We start from the raw sequence: 6176 nt of genomic DNA on the forward strand, positions 1-6176 counted from the left end.
GCATACTTCTGCTATGTTCCTCCTTTTTACTCTCATAATAAAACAGTTTCTATGCTGTTGAGGGCAACTTATGCCTTACTCTCTGAAAGTCTCCTCTACTATTTGGGTCTCTCAGATACTCCAAATACTCAAGCTGAAGACTGATTTCAAGACATCAAGGGGTCAATTGTAATGCAGTTTTGTAAGTAGTGTGTGTTTTATACTATCTTGACTCAGTTTTGAGGCACTGGATAGAGGCTGGTGTGTCTCCTTATTGAGCAGTTTACTACCCAACCACTTTCATTTATGGGCTTTCACTCTGTAGGCCTTTATGCATCTGGCTTAATCACTCTGGTCCAGGATTCAGACAACTGGGGGCAGCCTCTATGCCCTAGAGCCCACGGAAGGTATTCAAATAAACCAATCCACAGGGAACCCAGCCAACTCCACCCTACCTGTCATACATAAACTGCTCCCTGCTGCTCCAGTTTTCTATAAGCCTCTCCCTGGGTTGCTTCTCCTCTCTGTGGCCTTGCCTGGAGTCTTTTCTCCTTTGAAACTGTTTGTAGCAGAGAGTGCTGCCTTCCATGTACCCCAGGGTCTCTGTCTCTGTCTGTTGTGTCCTAAAGTCAAAAAGATCTTTGAATCTAATAAAACTGAGACTAAGATTCTGAATTTTTAACAAACTCCCAGGTGATGCTACTGATGCTGGTCCTCAGACTGTGATTTGCGTAGCATGGATGTACAGCCTCCAGGCCATAATTGGTGATTTTTCTCTAATATCCTTTTAAAGCATAACACCCAGAGCTCAGAGCTAATTTGAATAACACAGCTATCATCTGACTGGTACCCAAACATTATCAGCAACTTCCCTTGATCTAAACAGTGTTTTACTTTTTAACATAGCCTAAGATCAAATTAGTCTTTTTGGTCAGACACTACATATCGTTGAGTCATCTACAATTTTAACATCTTCTTTATAAACACTACCATTAAATCATATTTCTCATATGCCATATCTTAGCCTTTGTACTTGGTGCACTCTGCATACTTTTTAAATTGAAATATAATTTACACACAATAAGATTTACCCTTTTACAGTTTGCAGTTTGTTGTGCTTTGACAATGTATACTTTCATGTAACTGTCACCAGCATCAAGATACAGAACATATACATTACGGCAAAAATTCCCCTATGCCCACTTGAGGTCAATCCTAGCCCTGGTAAACAGTGATCTGTTTTCTGACCCTATAATTTTGCCTTTTCTAGAATGCCACATAAGTGAAATCATAAAGTAGATTTATCTTGTGTTATAGGTATTAATTTAATGCTAGTATTTATTGATTTAATGTGATTTCTATAGGAAAATGTTGCTTACCATTTGTCTGAAATCAAACTTGCTTTAATAGTAGGATCAAGGATCACTACTGAATAAAAGTAAACTTTGAGAAGCACATTAAATAGTTTCAATTAATTGGGAATTTAAATTTATAAAGCCTACTTTTCATTACATCTTATTTTTTAATGTTGAGTTAAAAATAGACATACCCACCAAAAGATAAGAAAAACAGGAACAAAGGAAGCTAGCTATATTACCAATGAATAACATAACTGCACTGTAAGTGATGAGAAAGAAAAAAACTAATCTAAGTAATAACAGAAAATAATAGTTTCACTAGATACTGTGGGTTTTAAGACACAAGAAACTGTGCACACATACCGTAATATAATTAGTAAACTTGTTTCTCTCAGGGGTATGAGTAAATAACTCTGAGATGCCTTTATGTGTACAAAAGGATTGTGCAAATAAGTACATATGCTGTATGTAATGAGAGCCAAGTTTATCAGTGCTGAAGGGAAAATGTCACAAATAAGGAAATGGGAAGGTTAAAATGAACTGATGATGGTGTATTAAAATCAGAAGTGTAAGTATGAACTCCTTCAGATAGATAGTGACAGACAGACAGACAGGTAGACAGATAGTTGTGTGTGTGTATGGGGTTAATGTACATACATATATTTTTGAGGTCTGCTCACTGAGTGGCAATGATTTCCCGGTAGCAATGAATACACCCAGCGCCCAGATCTTGATTTCTAAGTATTCTCCAAAAAAAAGGAATTAGGGCTCTGTGATGATTAATTATACATGTCACAAGTACCAGATATTTGGCCAAGCACCAGTCTAGATGTGAAGGCAATTTGTTAGGTAAGATTAACATTTAAATCAGTAGACTTTAAGTAAAGCAGATTACTCTCCATAATATGGGTGGCCCTCATCTAATAAATTGAAGGCCTTCAGAGAAGAAGATTGAGGTCCCTAGAGAAAGCAATAATTCTGCAGGTTAAAGCAGCCTCATCAGCTCTTCTTTGGATCCCCAGGCTGTGCGTCCACCCTGAAGAATTCAGGCTTGTCAGTCCCCACAGTCGCATGAGTCAATTTTTAAAAATTTCTCTCTCTGTCTCTCTCTGTGTTTCTCTCTGTCTCCCTGTCTCCCTATCTATCTCTGTCTCTCTCTCTCTTCTGTTATGTATTTGCAGGTGTTTTTCAAAAAAAATCTAGGAATTGTTTCTATCAAAATGAAAATACCAGTACATATAAATATACAGTGGTAAAAGATTGAAAACATTTAAAATCTTAATCCTAATGTGAATAAACAAATTATGATAGATGCATTATACGAAATGGTATACAGTCATTAAAAATAGTGTAGAATGTATTGACATAGATAAATGCCTCACAGGGACTTTTAGGGTAAAAAAGCAAGTTGTAGGTCAATATTTACAACACAATGCAAGTGTGTGTTTACACTGATAGATGAATTACATCAATATAAGTTGAGAAAAATTCATATAATACATACAAAATTAAGTTAGCAATTAGGGCCATGACAATATGAGTGAAAAAGGAATAGATGCCCACACACGGAAACATGAACATGTATTATGTATGTGTGCATACACATATGCATGTATATGTTTACGAATTTCCAGTATGGAACATTTGGGTAAAACCGAACCATCTTGACATGTTTTTTTCCAATATACTTCTAGGCAAATTAAAAAGAGAAAGAGAAAAACATAAAATTACTAGGAAAATAATATGTAAATACATAAACTTGGTAGAGAAAAAATTTTAACTATAAAATAAATGTCAAAAAAGAGTAAAATTTTAACGGAATCACTTTGCTGTACACCTGAAACCAACACAACATTGTAAATGAAGTATACTTCAATTAAAAAACGGTTTAAATAAAAGAGTAAAGTATCTCTATATCATGGAAGTTAATTGTGGTCAAACTCATCCAGAGGAAAAACAAACAAACAATAAGAACAAAACAGAAATTAGTAAAGAAAGTTAAATGACATACTCAGAGGAAAATATTTGCAAAGTTTGACAGTATTTTTATACTATTAATATTTATATGCTTTCCCTTTAAATCAACAGAAGCAATATTTTATTTTTTCTTATACAAAAATCAAATTAGAGAAGAACAGATATTAAGTAAAGCAGATGAGCAAATATCTAACTTAGGAATAATAATCAAACACAATAATAGTCAGAGAGATGTTATTAAAAAGATGACATGATTTTTATCTTTAGATTGGGAAAAATTAGAGAATTATGAATAATAAACTTCTTGCAGACTTCAAACTGGTATAACATTTCTAAGTGGAACATTAGCAATATAAATACAATACTTTAAAAAGCACGAATGGATTTTAGGACTTTATCCCAAGGAAATACACACACACACACACACACACACACACACACACACACACAGAGCAGTGAGGAGAAAAATAAATATTTGAAAATCTCAATATTTCCACATCCAAAGAGTTTGGCTACAAAAAATTATGGCACATTCATAAAATACAATAATGTATAGTCATTAAGATTGAGGATCTAGAACCATAGTTGGCATAGAACCATATCTGTTCAGGTGTGTGTTTTAAGATAACATATTTTAAAAACTGAACAGACTTCATGTACACTTAGAAAAACGTCAGGCAGATTATAGATAAATATGTTAACTGTGTTTATCTTCACAAAAAATATCAGGATAGACTTTAAAACATACATTTGTTTTGTTAAAAGCATTTTACCTGAAATTAACATAAATTACTTTCATAATAAATAATAAATTTAAACAACTTATAAATATTTAAAGAAATGTCCAACTGTGACTTTGATATACAGTATACCCTTGAACAACACAAGTTTGAACTGCACACTTATTCTCAGATTTTTTTCCAATAAATATCTCCTACAGTACTACATGACCAGCAGTTGGTTGAATCCACAGATACAAAACCCAGATACAAAGGGCCAGCTGTAAAGTTACACACAGATTTTTGAATGTTCCAGGGATCAACAGCCCTAGCTTCAGTGTTATTCAAGGGTCAACCATAATCAAAAGCAGACTACCCTTGGTGGGCTTGACATAATTAGATGAACCATTTAAAAGAGGTTCTAGAGGCCAGAGACTCAAAGCCACAGACTTACTTTTTCTATCCATTACTGGATTGAAGAAGTAAGCCTCCATGAATTCTTCAGCTGCAAAGATGTGAATTTTGCCAGCAACCAGAAGGAAGGTTGATGTCAGATCCTTTGCTAGAGTCTCCAGATGAGAATACATCCTGGTCAACACACTGATTTTGCTATTTTGAGATTCTGAATAGAATCTCAGGTCCAGACTTCTGACTTAGACTAACTTTTAGATAATAAATGGATTTCTTGGGGGGGGAGGGGGTAATAATTAGGTTTATGTATTTATTTTTTTAATGCAGATACTGGGGATTGAACCCAGGACCTCATGCCTGCCAGGCATGCACTCTACCACTGAGCTATACCCTCCCCACAATAAATGAATGTTTTAAGCTACAAAGTTTGTGATAATTTGTTACCAACAAAATGAAAAGTGAATACATGCATAGGGGGAAAAAAGGCTACAGTAACAGTAGCTTTTTCTGGGTATAAGAAGTGGCAGGGTGGAGTGGAATGCCATTAGTGAGAGTGCAGGTAGTTAGATGGAACTTTTACTTTTTACTTCACAATTTTGTATCTTTTGCCACTGATTTTGTATCTGCCATGTCTTAATTTTTCAAATTTTAATTGAAAAGCAAAGACTGAGAAATTAAGAAAATACACACACGAAAAATTATGAAAACCCTATGTAGGTGAAAACTTATTTTTGTTAGTTTTTTCAAGAGGCAGTGTCAGAATTTTTGTTTCTTTAACACCCTATTATGTTAGTCAGTGTGATGACAATGGGTGGTGGACTTAAATGAGAGATACTCAAAGGTGTGTGATAGATGACTGGAACCCAACAAAATACATGAAACACCTTAGAGCGAAGAAAAGTAAAGAGCTGTTCCCAAACTTCCTCAGGGCAAGGTTGCCAAAATTCAGAAGAGCTGTTCTCTCGCTGCCCAACAGGAGTTATGGCCTTTGTTCGAGGGACACAGTTTGTGCCTAGCAGAAAGCAAATGGTTAGTAAGTATTCTGATCTTCCTTGAGTTTCTTTTTCCGGTCTCCTGCAGTTGCCTTCCGTTGAACAAATACAACCAAAAGGCAGACCTCAAGAGATCTGCTTGATTCAGTTTATAAAGAATAACTTGCATAGGCACAATCAACATGAAAAATGGATCTGGAGGGGCAAATAGGAGAATACGCAGAGGAGAAGAAGATACGATACTGGCTCTCTACACATGTGACAACATGCATTAAGATTTGAAAGACATATCATTCTGCCCAAGAATATCTCATTGACTAGTCTCTCATATTATCAGAAATGCATATCGCTGATCTATGGAGAAAGCTTTGAAGTCCCCTAAAAAATATATATGGTGTCAGAGCAGTATAATGTTTTAGTCTATTCTTAGAATTTAGTATTACGTTATTTTTTTTTTCACACTTAAAATAGGGACTATAGGATGGACCAGTACCAATGATGTGGGAAGAACCTGACTCAGGTGTTATTTCCATTGAGAGATACACCAAAACTTACTGGGATGAGAGTCCTAAGCAGTCAGAGGTAGCATAACGAATGGGAAGAAAATTGCTAGTCAAATAATAATTTGCGAGAGAATTTAATCGTGTGTATGTTTGTGTGTGTAATGTGAGGGGAACAGTATGAAAATATAACAGCACATTTTTTTATTCACTGACTTAATTTTTTTCTTTTTAAAAGCA

General features: G+C 35.0%; 1 non-coding gene across 1 annotated transcript; it reads right to left on the reverse strand.

Moving 5' to 3' along the window:
* Positions 1 to 4766: 4766 nt before the first annotated feature.
* On the reverse strand, positions 4767 to 4838 carry TRNAA-GGC (transfer RNA alanine (anticodon GGC)). Its single transcript has one exon. It is a non-coding gene; the product is annotated as a tRNA-Ala (tRNA).
* Positions 4839 to 6176: the final 1338 nt, after the last annotated feature.

The sequence above is a fragment of the Camelus dromedarius genome, chromosome 8 (genome assembly GCF_036321535.1).
Source record: "Camelus dromedarius isolate mCamDro1 chromosome 8, mCamDro1.pat, whole genome shotgun sequence".
Lineage (NCBI taxonomy): Eukaryota > Metazoa > Chordata > Mammalia > Artiodactyla > Camelidae > Camelus > Camelus dromedarius.